The sequence below is a fragment of the Cebus imitator genome, unplaced genomic scaffold (assembly GCF_001604975.1).
Source record: "Cebus imitator isolate Cc_AM_T3 unplaced genomic scaffold, Cebus_imitator-1.0 Scaffold231, whole genome shotgun sequence".
Taxonomy (NCBI): domain Eukaryota; kingdom Metazoa; phylum Chordata; class Mammalia; order Primates; family Cebidae; genus Cebus; species Cebus imitator.
In genome coordinates, this window is record NW_016107546.1 from 1,993,731 (window position 1) to 2,008,782 (window position 15,052).

General features: G+C 38.2%; 1 protein-coding gene and 1 pseudogene across 5 annotated transcripts in view; both read right to left on the reverse strand.

The window, feature by feature from the left end:
* The window catches only part of CDK19 (cyclin dependent kinase 19), a 200,354-nt gene that overhangs the window by 93,102 nt on the left and 92,200 nt on the right, over positions 1-15,052 (reverse strand). The window lies entirely within an intron of this gene.
* LOC119466816 lies at positions 6,633-6,730 on the reverse strand (annotated as a pseudogene).

The following is a 15,052-nucleotide window of genomic DNA, read 5'->3' on the forward strand; positions in this document are numbered from 1 at the left end:
TTTTGAGGCAGTCTCACTCTGTCGCCCAGGCTGAAACACAGTGGCACAATCTCGGCTCACTGCAACCCCCATCTCCCAGGTACAAGCAATTCTCCAGCCTCAGCCTCCCCAGTAGCTGGGATTACAGGTGTATGCCACCACGCCCAGCTAAGTTTTGTATTTTTAGTAGAAACGGGGTTTCACCATGTTGTCCAAGCTGATCTTGAACTCCTGACCTTAGGTGATCCGCCCACCTCAGCCTCCCAAAGTGCTGGGATTACAAGCATGAGCCACCACACCCAGCCAAAAAATGTCTTTCCAAGTACCTTGCCCATTTTTTAATGTGGTTTCTTTTTTGTGAATATTCATTTTTTTTTTTAAGACTGAGTCTCACTGTTACCCAGGCTGGAGTACAGTGGCACGATCTCAGCTCACTGAAATCTCTGCCTCCGGGGTTCAAGCGATTCTCCTGCCTCAGCCTCCCAAGTAGCTGGGATTATAGGTGCCTCCCACCACACCCAGCTAATTTTTGTATTTTTAGTAGAGACAGCGTTTCACCAAGTCGGTCAGGATCTCTTGACCTGGTGATTCATCTGTCTCAGCCTCCCAAAGTATGGGGATTACAGCCGTGAGCCCCAGCGCCCAGCCATGAATATTCATTTTAAAATCTATTAGGCAATCACCTTTTATTGAATTCTTCAAGTCTATAGCCTGGTTTTAGCCATATTTTTGTAGAATGTTAACTATTTCCTTTAACATTTTCCTTACCCTCCTCTGATTTTACATCTTATAATGATCTTAAGGACACTGAGGACCAGCTCATTATACCTAACATATCTAACAGTAGCTTAATCATTAAGTGAAAAAGACAGCATTATGCTAATAGACTAATAGGGTCAAAAATAACTTGGTCACTTAAACTCAACCAACACTTGCTGAACACTCCTATATTCAAGGTGCTGTATGGGGCTTTGTTTAAATACTTAAGAACCTGGTAGAAAATGAGTCTTTAATGTCTTTACAATGGTACTAACTACTCTGTCATTCATTTTGCATATTTCAGTTCTTTGGCAGAAACCTTTTTTTTTAGACTAGTCGCTCTGTTGCCCAGGCTGGAGTGCTATGGGGCAATCTCGGCTCACTGCAACCTCCACCTCCCAGGTTCAAGCGATTCTCCTGCCTCAGCCTCCTGAGTACTTGAGATTACAGGCATGCGCCATCATTCCTGGCTAATTTGTGTATTTTTAGTAGAGACAGGTTTTTGTCATATTGGCAAGGCCGGTCTCGAACTCCTGACCCCATGAGGTCCACCCACCTTGGCCTCCCAAAGTGCTGGGATTACAGGCATGAGCCATCACACCTGGCCATCTTTGGCAGAAACTTTTGTAAATGATCATCAAAGTCTCTGAATCCCAAAATGTCAAGCAGTTTGCATTTCTAAACATTTTTATATGATTTAAGTAACAGAAAAAAATGGAACATCCTTCTAAGAATAGTTTTAAATTATTTTTGAGTTGTAAATATTTTTATTTTAGCACCCTAAAATAGTTTGGCACTACTTAATGACATTCTTTATGAACAAAAGGATACTACATTTACCAAGAAAGCATGCATTTTCTGTCTGGAAGGAAGTGTAACAATGCTAATTATGTTTTAAAACCATGAGGCTAACTAATATTATAATTTCTCTTCTGAGCTTAGGGTAGGCAGATTATTTTTAAAATAAGATAATTAATCTAAAGATATGAAATATTTAATTCCATATCTAACGTTTAACTTTTAAAAATATTCCTTTAAAAATGAAGGATGCTCAAGTATAAGGGAAGCATAAATACACAGACACATGCATCATTTTATTAGAGTATTTAGCATATTACACTACAGAATTAATAAGCATGCCTATATTAAAAAAAAGCAAGCCACAAAACTCATACTTTCTATTTATTAAAAGTATCAATCACTGGACCACCTATGAGTTCAAATATTTTATAAAACCTTAATTGAAAAATCATAACAAAGGAAAAAACCTAACAATGACTTATGAACAGTACATACTGTATGATCCCAGGTGGTGCTAATGCTGTAGACTCGGGAACCATGCTTTGAGAACCACTGCCTTAGATCATGGCAAAGAATCTTTCTAGAGAAAGATTATAGAAGTATTAAATAATCTTTCGAGAATATTCACATTATCTGAACATACCTAGAATAGCCTCAGGCTCTAACAAATTCCTCAAGTTAAACATGAAACAGGGGCCCAAGTACATAATTTTATAAGAGATATACAGATATAGAGACAGCAGAGGGAGAGAGAGATCTATGTGTATCTCTATATATATTGATCTCTGTGTATCGATATATAGATAAATATATATATTGGTCCAGTGACCCACTGGTCCAGGGATTGATACTTTTAATAAATAGAAAGCATGAGTTTTGTGGCTTGCTTTATTTTCTTTTTTCTTTTTTTAATTTTTTTTTTTTTTAAAGATGGGGTTTCACCATGATGGCCAGGGTGGTCTTGAACTCCTGACCTCAGGTGATCCACCTACTTCGGCCTCCCAAAGTGCTAGGCTTTTTTTTTTTTATACAGGAGTGCTTATATGATATATAACATAACAGTAGCAATTTAGATATATACATATATATGTATATATCCTTTATGAATGAAATACTTGGGCCCTTGCATATACTTTAAATCTTTTTATGGAATAAAGCAGACAATCAGTCAATCAATGAGACCTTAGAGCTACAGACATATTATACACTTCAACTGACATTTATACTAATGCTCTAGAAATCTCATGAAATGGAGAAATAAATTCTCCATGTTTCAAAGGTCTCTGATTCCATTATGACTCATCTTTTCAAGACTGTCTCATTTTCTTTATTTCTCTCATTAAACACATTTTAAATGGTACATTTGAAAAGTCAAAAAGGAAAATCCCCAAGTACTATGGTTTTATTAAGGGGTGGGGCCTTTTGGGGGTGATTAAATTCAGAGGGTGGCATTTTCATGAATGAGATTAGTGCCTTTGTAAAGGAGGCCTACAGGAGCCTGTTTGTCCCTTCTGCCATATGAGGCCACCATTAGAAGGCTCCATCTATGAAGCAGAGAGCAAGCCCTCACCAGACACCCAATCTGTTGGTGCCTTGATCTTGACCCCAAATTTCTGTTGCCTATAAGCTACCCAGTCCAAGGTGTTTTGTTGGAGCAGCCCAAATGGACTAAGACACCAGGTGCCAGGAACAAATGAAAGCCAAAAGAATGCAACGGTCTGATGTATAAAGTCCAGGAGGATTTGAAATTTGGATATAGGCCCTAGGAGCTAGGGTTCTAAACTCCCACTCAAAAACAGAAGATGATCCCTTAACTGTATATATTTGAGGTGTGGAATTAGCCTCCTGCAGAGTCCAGAGCCCTAGGAATAGCTACCATGTCAGTGAAAACAAGACTAGGAAAACTCTATTAACTGGCCTGGCCTGGGGAGGCAATAAGGAAGCTTGTTGTATGTCCTGGGCTTGTGTTGTGTACAGTGTGTAGAACAAAAGCAAAGAGAAAACCTTAAAATCACACACAGAGAGAAAATATTACCCTAGAAAGGCAAGACAATTACACTGATGGCTGACATCCCATCAGCAACAACCAAAGCCAGAGAACCATGGAGAAATCTTCAAAGTGCCAAAAAAACAAAACACAAACAAACAAAAAAACCTTCTCATTCTATATCAAGCCAAATTATATTTTTAAGTGAGGGCAAAATAAAGACATTTTCAGGCAACAACTGATAAAATTTGCCATTCACATATTGTTGCTAAATCACTAAAAGATACACCTAAATAAGGAGTATATACAAAAAAGCAAAGTCATATAAGTCAATCCAAATAAGCCCTGACTGTAAAGGAACTAAAATACATAAAGTTGGGGTAGGGAGTGGAGTAGTTAAGTGAAAACAAGGTAGAGCTAAAATAATAGAAATAGCAGGAGGGACAGATCTGAGGTAAAGAGTTCTAAAGTCCTTGTACTACTCTGGCAGAAGCTGGGAGGACTCAAATATTTAAGTTAAATATGTATGTAAAAATGTAAGTGTAAGTACTGAATTAGAAAGAGTATAAGTCATTTTCAAACTGCAAGTTCAGGGAGAAAAAAGAAATAAGAAAAATTCAAGTAATATTATACAAGTCAGAAAAGAAGTGGGAGGGGGAAGCATGAGACAAAAATCACAAGAAGATAGCAAAAATAATTCTAGGTCAGGTGTGGTAGCCCATTCCTGTAATCCCAATACTTTGGGAGGCTGAGGCGGGAGGATCATTTGAGCCCAGGAGTTTGAGATCAGCCTGGGCAACACAGTGGGACCCTGTCTCTACAAAAAATTTTAAAAATAGTCAGCCATGGTGACTAATTTTTAATTTTTTTTGTAGAGACAGGGTCCCACTGTGCCTATGCCTGCAGTCCCAGCTATGTGGGAAGCTGAGGTGAGGGGAGCACTTTAGCATGGGAGATGGAAGCTGCGGTAAGCCATGATCTTACCATTGCACTCCAGCCTGGGTGAAAGGGTGAGACCCTGACTCAAAAAAAAAATAAATAAATCTAAACATATGAATAAATACATTCGTGTAAACACATTAAACTCTCCCAATGTAAAAAAAAAAAAAATGCTTTGACTAGAAAAGATAATAGAGAAAAATATCCAGCCAGGATGCGGAACCAAGAAAAGAAAATAAATAAATAAATAAAAATAAAAATAGATTTCACAGAAGTCTATTTCAGTTAGAAAGCTGCTACTGTTTCTCTTGAATAAAGAGCTAGAATAGTATGGTTTGTGGTTTTTTTTGTTTTGTTTTGTTTTTTTGAGACAGAGTCTCACTCTGTTGCCTAGGCTGGAGTGCAGTGGCACAATCTCGGCTCACTGCAACCTCCGCCTCCTGTGTTCAAGTGATTCTCCTGCGTCAGCCTTTTGAGTAGCTGGGATTATAGGTACGCCAGGCTAATTTTTGTATTTTTAGTAGAGACAGGGCTTCACCATGTTGGTCAGACTGGTCTCGAACTCCTGGCCTTGTGATCTGCCCACCTCAGCCTCCTGCCTCCCAAAGTGCTGGGATTACAGGTGTGAGCCACCACTCCCAGCCATCACAGTGGTTTTAACAATCCAATAGATTGCCCCAAGTGTTCTGAAAACCCTGATTCATGAAGTTATGTAGCAGCAAATAGAACGAGAATTCCCAGTACTTTGAGACTTGCTCTTTACAGAATCAATGAACTTCTCTGCAATAGAAAATAATCTCATATTTGTCTCCCATTTCTCAAGAGACATTCTTGACAAGGAAATGATTCAAAGCCCTGGCTAGGTTCAAGTGTGACTTTAGAGACCTTTGACAAGACTTTCACGATCTTTGGCAGAGGCTCTGATGCCAATGTAAAAGCAATGATTCATAGCAACTTATGGAGCGTCTTCCTGCACCAAAGCAGCAAAACCAGATGTGCTGCCAGGTACTCAATCAGTTTTGCTGGCAAGTCCCTTTTCACTGTTTTATATCTCAGTGGTCTTTCCACTTTCCAAAATGCGTTCACAAAACAAGAATTCTTTGATGGCATCAGCATGCTCTTAACGCTAGCTTCACTAAGATACATCAGAATTTCATTTGGGCCAGGCACAGTGGCTCATGCCTGTAATCCCAACACTCTGCGAGGCCAAGGCAGGCAGATTACCTGAGTTCAGGAGATCGAGAACAGCCTGGCCAACATGGTGAAACCTTGTCTCTACTAAAAATACAAAACTTAGCAGGGCATGGAGGTATGCACCTGTAGTCCCAGCTACTCGGGAGGCTCAGATAGGAGAATAGCTTGAACCCGGGAAGCCCAGGCTGCAGTGAGCTAAGATCATGCCACTGCACTCCCGAAAGACAGAGCAAGACTCTTGTCTCAAAAAAAAAAAAGAAAAGAAAAGAAATTTGTTTTGTTACATGCTATACATGCTAAATGGCACTGTCGCCAATTCCTTTAAGACCTTGAATTGAGAGACTGCAAGGAAAAAAAACCTCAACAATTCTAGAGGAGTAATATCGTATGTAGGAAGCCTTCACTGTTCCCCTGCACACAACCACAAACCAACCAGTTTGGAGAACTTCACCAAGGCCTCTCCAATCGTATCACTTATTTTGCTTGCAAGATTTTCTAAAATAAGGCTTTAATTCAAATTTAGGTAAGGTTCCCAGCCTTTTCAAATTAAGCCACTTTCTTATCAAAAAGGACTCCCAAAGTCCAATGTTTTCCGGCTAGGCACACATAAACGGTTTCTTCAGCTTTTCTGGCTTCTCGCTTCCATTAACAAGACCCTTGCCAGATAAGAAAAACATGACTTGTGTTTCCTTGCACATTCATTCTTAAAAGTAAGATCAAAGGACACACAAGGTTTATCCTACTTTCTTTTTCTTCTTATAATTTCTCTTGTCTGTATGTGTGTAGGATTTTTTTAAACTATAATCTCCATAAATGAATATGGCATGGCAAATTTTAATTGATTCCTCTCAATGGGAAACTATTTTATATAGTTTTCACATGCAGCAATAATTAAAACTGCACATAATCTAAATGGATACACTAGCAATCCACAATACCCTACACTTGTGGGTTTTTTAAATTTTTTTTTTTTTTAAATATGGAACACTTCACAGATTTGCATGTCATCTTTGCACAGGGGCCACGCTACTCTCTGTGTCATTCCAATTCTAGTGCTGCCAAAGCGAGCACCCTGTGCTTATTTAAAGTAAAGGATGGGAAGCAAATTCCTAAGCAATTTTGACTTAAAAAAAAAAAAAGTTTTGGCCAGGTACGGTGGCTCACACCTGTAATCCCAGCACTTTGGGAGGCCAAGGCAGGAGGATCACTTGAACTGAGGAGTCTGAAACCAGCCTGGGCAACATAGTGAGATCTCATCCCTGCTTTTTAAAAAAAAAAAAGTTTTAAAATTTTAATTTTCAAATTAATAGAAAAATACATTTAAAAAATACTTTCTAAAATAATGTTGTCAACTTTCAGTTTACAGACCTCAAAGTCCTAGAATAAGATAAAGAATTCCTAGCCTAGGCAACATAAGGAGACCCAGTCTCTACAAAAATTAGTCAGGCATGGTGGGACATGCCTGAGGTCCCAGCTACTCAGGATGACGAGGTGGGAGGACCACCTGAGTCTGGGGAGGCTGCAGCAGCAGTGAGCCATGATCATGCCACCTGGGTGACACAGTGAGACCCTGTCTCAAAAAAAAAGAAAAAAGGATTCCTGATCTTTTATCTCTAATGTTATTATAAAATACAGATTCAAAACAAACAGTGGCAACTGTTAGACTTAACTATTGTGACAGAATGTCTTTTCTAAAAATGGTCACAACAGTATCTCTGTACCACACGCTCTTCCAAAAACATTGTCAACTTCCTCAGCAAGAGGTGTGTACTTGTAACCAATAGAATGCTGTGGAAATGACAATGCTCAGCTTTCAAGGCTTTGTCAAAAAAAGCAGATTTGTCCTTGTTCACTTAACACATAAGGCCACCATGTTATACAGAAGCAAGGCCAAATGTAGGCACTCTGATCAACAGTCCTAGTCTAGGTACCAGACATGTTGGTTAACAAGCCATCAAATTATTTCAGTCCCCAGGAGTCAAATGTGTCCATCTCAAACTTTCCAGTCTTCCCAAATGAGATCCCAGTCACCACAGGGCTGAGAAAATCCATCCCCACAGTGCCCTTTCAGAGGGCACAAGTTGCAGAATTAATGTGTATAATAAAAAGAGTGTTTCACACCACTAAATTTTGGAATAGGTGTTAAACAGCAGTATTAACAATAATAAGTATACTAGGGGAAAAAAGTTAACCCCGTCTCTAAAACTGAATATCTTTTACTCTAAACAATGGTAGACTCCTGACCTACAAAATAATGACAAAGGTAAATGCAGTAAAATTACATATGGATTTTCTCTTGTGTCCACCACCAAAAGTTCTAAATAAAACAAACTTATACTAATCACTCCTGATTTTCACAAATGACAATTAAAGGCCTTTTTATACTTCAGCTCTTGAATAAGTCTCACAGAAATTATGTGGCCAAAGCCATGCCCACAAGCTCAAATGCTAGGTAGCTAAATTGTTATTATAAATTGTGATGTTTCTTCCCTTGCTGAGTATTAGAACATTCTCTTTCCATAATGTAGAAAGAAATTATTAACAAAAACCAGTAACACTCACTGTATCTTTTATATGCAGTCTACAATTGACAGTAATCATTTACTGCACAAGCTGAGACTGGAAAACATACTAACATTCTAATTAAAAAAAAAAAAAACTAGTTTAAAAGAAAGTAATTTTATGCTGAGCACGGTGGCTCACACCCGTAATCCCAGCACTTTGGGAGGCCAAGGCAGGTGGATCATAAGGTCAGGAGTTTGAGATCAGTCTGGTCAACATGGTGAAACCCCATCTCTACTAAAAATACAAAAATTAGCCAGGCGTGGTGGGGGAGCCTGTAATCCTAGCTACTCAGGAGGCTGAAGCAGAATTGCTTGAACCGGGGAGGCAGAGGCTGCAGTGAGCCGCGATTACACCACTGCACTCCAGCCTGGGTGACAGAGCAACACTGTGTCTCAAAAAGAAAGTAATTTTTAAAATTAGCCATTATAAATGCAACAAAGTACATAAAACCCTACTAAATTGCAATCCTGACTCAAGGCAATAGAAACTAAATCCAAAATAACCTCTCTAGCTTTACTATTCAGAAGGATCCCTTCTATCTCTTCAATATCTGTAAAGAAAAACAGAGAAAGAAAAAAATACGTATCAACAAAACAAGTGCATAATGTGGTAAGGGGTGAAGGAGTATGACTGACCACAATGCCCCACCGATCCTTAGGGACATCAAGGTAGGCTGTCCAATCACCTTCCCCAAATTTTACTGTATGGTTCTGGGTCTACCTGGAAAGCTTCTGGAGCAGAAAAGTAATACAACTGATCTAAAATTTGAGATCAGTCCAGTGGTTTTGTTTAGGACAGGGTGGCAGAGAGGCAAGCAGAACAGAACACTATTGCTAAAGTTTAGGCATAACAAGATAATAAAGGCACACTAAAAGTAAAAACGAAAAAGCTAAAGTTGAAAAGCTTTTTGAATGGAAAAACTGAGAAGACTTGGCAATCAAGTAGGGTGAATCTTCAACTATTTCATAAAATATCTCTTCTAAATTTATTAGATAGCTAGATAAGATCTTTTTTTTATTGTTTCTGTGCCAGAATTAAGTATGTCTAAAACTACAGTGCAATACCAGAAGTATTAATATATAAACCCCTAGGTCAATTAATATACAAACCCCTAGGTAGAAAATGAAATATACAAAACTACTCAGAATTCTAAATTATACAGATATGGGAAAGGTACCAGCTATTGGAGTCTTTCAAAACAGTCCCATGAATGCAGAAATGAATACAGCCAAGTGAGCAAAATCAAAGTGTCTTTAACTGGTACCTACTGTGTGAGCTCCAATAGTACAGAATTATTATTGTATGCATTTTTTACTATTACATCTTCAGCATTTAGAATTTGTTGAATGAGTAAATAATTAAAGTACATTAAATCTAATATCCATAAAATATAATTTGTTAATTTCAAAGGATGTCTTACAGATCTGTAGCTTTCAAAAACCATAGCAACAAAGGATAGAGAATGGTAGCCAAACCAGAATATGGAATACGTCATGCTTTTGGATGTTGAAAAATCCCAAAAGACTGAGTTAATAGAAATTAAACTAAATTTAGCAAGAGAGAACTAAGCAAACAGAAGAGGGAAACGCGGGATTAATAATTTTAACTATAAATACAATATCTTCCCTAAACCCTCTCAGAAAAATAATGACCCAAATGTTGAGATGAAATTGAATATTACTAAATATAAATAGGGCTGATTTTAGGCCTTAGCCCGTCTGCACCCAGGCATGGCGTGTTGCTCCACACTGCCTTGTGTTGTTTGTTGGTGTGCTCTCGGGGTTCGAACCAATAATAGTGAGGGACACAGCCTTGCAGCTTGAACCTGGGAGACGGACGTTGCAGTGAGCTGAGATCACATTCCAGCCAGGACTCTGCACTCCAGCCTGGGCAACAGAGTGAGACTCCATTTCAAAAAAAGAAAAAACTATGGAAATGATGTTAGACAAAAAGCAAATTTGAGCTATTTTCTTATCTGAGCTCAAAATGGGTTTTAAAGCAGTGGAGACAACTTGCTTACAACAATGCCTTTGGCCTAGGAGCTGCTAACGAACACATATTGCAGTGGTGGTTCAAGAAGTTTTGCAAAGGGGACAGAGTCTTAAAGATGAGGAGCTTAGTGGCAGGCCATCAGAAGTTGACAATGACCAACTGAGAGCAATCATCGAAGCTGATCTCTTACAGCTACATGAGAAGTTGCTGAAGAACTCAAGGTTGACCATTCTAGGTCGTTTGGCATTTGAAGCAAATTGGAAAGGAGAAATAGCTCAATAAGTGAGTGCCTCATGAGCTGAGCAGAAAAAAAAAAAATCATCAGAAATGTCATCTTCTCTTATTCTACACAACAACAAACCATTTCTTGATCGGATTTTGACGTGTGATAAAAAATGGATTTTATACAATAACCAGCTCAGTGGTTAGGCTGAGAAGCAGCTCCAAAGCCCTTCCCAAAGCCAAGCTTGCATCAAAAAAAGATCGTGGTCACAGTTTGGTGGTCTGCTGTCGGTCTGACCCACTACAGCTTTCTGACTCATGGCGAAACCATTACATCTGAGAAGTATGCTCAGCACATCGATGAGATGCACAAAAACTGCAACGCCTGCGCCAGCGTTGATCAACAAGAAAGGGCCCAATTCTCCACGACAATGCCCGACTACACATTGTACAACAACGCTTCAAAAGTTGAACAAATTGAGCTACAAAGTTTTGGCTCATCTGCCATATTCACCAACCAACTACCACTTCTTCAAACATCTTGACAACTTTTTGCAAGGAAAACGCTTCCATAACCGGCAGGATGCAGAAAATGCTTTCCAAGAGTTCACCAAATCCCAAAGCAAGGATTTTTACACCACAGGAATACAAACTTATTTCTCATTAGCAAAAATGTGTTGATTCTAATGGTTCCTGTTTTGATTAATAAAGATGTCTTTGAGCCTGGTTATAATGATTTAGATAGATAGATAGATAAATAGATAGATACAGCATAAAATGGATAACATAATTTATACAATTTAAATGTAAAAATAACTAAAATAGCATTGATTTTACAAAATGAATAGACAGAAAAAGAAAGAGAGAGAGAGAGAGAGAGAGAGATACAGATGCTGAACAAAATCTATCATTCCTTGTGCAGCCTAAGAGTGAGAAATCATCACAAGGGTAATATGGGCATTGCACTAACAGTCTCATAAGCAACCAATCAGCTTCTGGGTACAGATAATAAGCACCTTTAAATAGAACCTAGGAATTATTTCACTAAAATTTGGCAGTACTTAAGTTTTTTAAATTGTTCAAGCCTAATTATGAGATGTGAAATGTTGACAATTCAAATTCAAAGATAAACTTTTACATAAGCAAGAAAACACTAGGAAGCTCACTTTATTTGCATCAAAGTGTAAAATCCTTTGTTACATTCTGCTTAACAATGCTTCTAAAAGAAATAAACAGTTATGTTCTATTGGCTTGATTTGATAAATAAACTCTTTCGAAAAGCATTTCTTTTTTTTTTCAATCCAACTTGTAAAAGATGCCACGTTTTCCATAAGAAACTAGTAGGGTGTTGCTATGGAAACAACATTTTCATACCATTTTTAAAACACCAGTAGCTTCAAAGAACAATGAGGTAAAGAAAGAAGGGAAACTACTCTTATTTGATTGGGGAAAAAATGATAATCCTAGTATTTCACAATGCAACTGTTATAATCATGCATCAAAAACACTTCACATGCTTTTTCTGTACTTGGGAAGGAGAGTGTTAGGGAATACTTTAAGAGATAATTAGCAAAGGTAACTTAATGCAAGCATTTTGAGTAAGAATAAACAGATGTTACCAGGTCCTTGTCCCAAGAAATAAAAAAGGAAAGGACTCTGATATGTGATGAAACTCTGAAATACCATCTCTATTCATAGTCCTACAAAGCCCTCTGACTCAAATATAAGTGTTCTTTCAACTCGAGCCTAAAGAAAACAGGGAAGGGGTACTGATTAAGTAATAATTGATATACAAGTAATGCCTGAAAATGTTCCATTTAGAAAATGTCCCCAGTTATAGATAACTAAGTGAATGGGGTGAGGGGGGCATCTTGAATCTTAATTGGGTAATTTAGAAAAATATTTTGAATTAGTGATTTAGGCTTATTATATCTGTGCTAATTTTTTTTAAACTATATTTTTGTTAATAGCAAACAAAACCACAATTCAGTGGGAAAGAAAGATCACTACACACTTCCAAAAATGATCCTGGCCTAAGAGAGCTGGGCTTTTCAGACTCCAGATTTAGACACAGTTGCTAGGAAAACGTCCACTGATCGCAGTCACTTTGCTACAGAGCAAAAAATATTTACTTCTAGGTTCTGAAGAGTAACATGGAATATATGAAAGGATTAATAACACTTTGCATTTTCATTTTTTTTGGGGGGGGGGAACTTTGCATTTTCATAATCCCGTAAAGTCTACTAGGTACTCTCATATAAATTAAATCACATGCCATTTTTCCCCTAAGATAATCAAGCTGGAAAGAACAACTATCATTCAGTGGCACATCTTCATAGCATTCTGTCAGAGAATAATATTTATAGTTCTATTATAGGTCAACAATAGAATACTGGGTTTCAATAATATGAACTTTTCAATAAGTAGAAAAGTCAGAGACATAAGACAGAATTAAGTCATATAAGACCATTTCTCATGAGATATATGAAAACACATTATAGAAGTCAAATTATTACATACAAAAGATTCTTGGTTGACCTGTGATAAATACTAAACTGCTCTGTAACTAGTAACTGACCACCCAGACCCTCACCACACCCCTTTGACTAACTACCTGTTTTTCCATTTACTGTTGGAATGCTTCTCCCTCCCTCCCACACTGCTCATCCTTTAAAGTCCATCTTAAATATTTCCTTATCTCTGAAACTTTGAGATTACCATGACCAAAGTGGCCTCACTCCACTTACTGTACTACTCTTTCAGAATGCTTTCAATCACAGTCTTGTAGTATTCATTACACTAAAAAATGTATCTTATCTTCTGGACCAGCATGTAAGCTTCATGATGGAAAGAACCATGTCATATGTTGCTCTTGTATAATCCTCTTCATTGTTGAGATCATAATTGCCTCCTCCTTCTCTTAAATGTTCCGATGGAATCTCAAACTCTTTTTAAAAAGATGTCTTTTTCTAAAAAAAAAACCTGTCTGCCCTCTCCATCTTAGTTCTCTTCTAGAATTCCTCTCTCAATAAGAGCGACTGGGTCAGGTGCAGGGGCTCATACCTATAATCCCAGCACTTTGGAAGGCTGAGGTGAGCAGAGCACTTGAGCCTGGGAGCTCGAGACCAGCCTGGGCAACATAGCGAGACCTTGTCTCTACTAAAAAATAAAAAAAAAAAAAAAAAATTAGCCAAGCATAGCGACACATCCCTATAGTCCCAGGTATAGACCCTGTCTCAAAAAAAATTAAAAATAAAAAAAATAAAATGAGAAAGGCCAGCCACAGTGGCTCACGCCTGTAATCCCAGCACTTTGGGAGGCTGAGGCAGGTGGATCACCAGGTCAGGCATTCAAGACCAGCCTTGGCAACATGGTAAAATCGTGTCTCTACTAAAAATACAAAAATTAGCTGGGCATGGTGGCACGTGCCTAGAATCCCAGCTACTCAGGAGGCTAAGGCAGCAGAATCACTTGAAACTGGGAAGCAGAGGTTGCAGTGAGCTGAGATCGTGCCATTACACTCCAGTATGGGTGACAGAGCAAGACTGTCTCAAAAAGAGAGTGGAGGAGCACAGGCTATCTATTAGCAGTCAAATTAATTGCCAAAGCCAGAGAAAAATAGAAATGTTTGCCACCTCTTGCTGCCCATATCCAATCCATCAGTTTCTATCCATCTGCCCTCAGGAAAAATCTCTAAGTTTTTTTCCACTTCTATCTTCCCTAGCCTGATTCCTGCAATGGTTTTCTAACTACTCTCCCTACATCTTCTCCTCCATCTGGAGGAAAGGTCAGAGTGGTAAAGCCATTGCAGGAATGATCAGAGTGGTAAAAAAACTAATTTGACTGTGTCATTTCCCTGCTAACACCCAAGATCATTAACACAGCCCACACAGCTGCATGTGACCTGGCCCTGTTAGGGGGTCTTCCTCTCTCAGGTCACTTTACCCTCACTCATCACTCCAGGCATACCAGCATCTTACACTCTCAAATGTGGCATGCTGCTTCATGCTTATACACAATGTTCCCTTTACTCTGCTTATTTAGCTCCCACTCATCCTTCAAATCTCTGCACAAATGTTACTTTCTTGGGGAAATCCGCCTTGATGCCCTAAAGTTAGATAATCTTTCTCTTGTTATCCTGACATGATACTGTTTTTCCTTAGCTCTTACCATATTGTGTAAATATTCATGTGAATATTTACTCATTAACAATCTCTTCTGAAAGACTTACAGTGCCTAGCACATAGAATAGGCAATATATACCTACTGGATGATTAATAACAGAATCTAATATTTAATGAACCCTATATGCCAGGCACTATGCTAAGTGCTTTCCACAGGTAATTAATATTATTCTCCCTATTTTTTACAGGTAAAACGGATTACTAATTTATATAAGATCAAAGACCTAGTAAGTCACAGAGCTAGGACAGGAACCTAAATCTGTCAGGCACAAAACCCATACTTGTTAAAAAAACCCTTAATTGAATTTGCTCCTTCAAACCTATTGCTTGTAGAACTAAATCAGTATTTGTTGATTATTTAAAATGTCTACCCTCTGTTGCACAAGAGGTTACTAAAAAAACTGTGCACTCATACTTTGATAAATATTAA